This window comes from Physeter macrocephalus, chromosome 8 (genome assembly GCF_002837175.3).
Source record: "Physeter macrocephalus isolate SW-GA chromosome 8, ASM283717v5, whole genome shotgun sequence".
In the NCBI taxonomy this organism is placed as follows: Eukaryota; Metazoa; Chordata; class Mammalia; order Artiodactyla; family Physeteridae; genus Physeter; species Physeter macrocephalus.
In genome coordinates, this window is record NC_041221.1 from 141,337,450 (window position 1) to 141,337,972 (window position 523).

Below are 523 nucleotides of genomic sequence, written 5' to 3' on the forward strand. Positions count from 1 at the left end.
TGTAAGAGAATGAAATTAGAACACTTCCTAACACCATACACAAAAATAAACTCAAAATGGATTAAAGACCTAAATGCAAGGCCAGACACTATAAAACGCTTAGAGGAAAACATAGGAAGAACACTCTTTGATATAAATTACAGCAAGATCCTTTTTGACACACCTCCCAGAGAAATGGAAATAAAAACAAAAATAAACAAATGGACCTAATGAAACTTAAAAGTTTTTGCACAGCAAAGGAAACCATAAACAAGACCAAAAGACAACCCTCAGAATAGGAGAAAATATTTGCAAATGAAGCAACTGACAAAGGATTAATCTCCAAAATTTACCAGCAGCTCATGCAGCTCAATATCAACAAAACAAACAACCCAATCCAGAAAAGGGCAGAAGACCTAAATAGACATTTCTGCAAAGAAGATATACAGATTGTCAACAAACACATGAAGGAATGCTCAACATCACTAATCATTAGAGAAATGCAAATCAAAACTACAATGAGGTATCACCTCACACCGGTCAG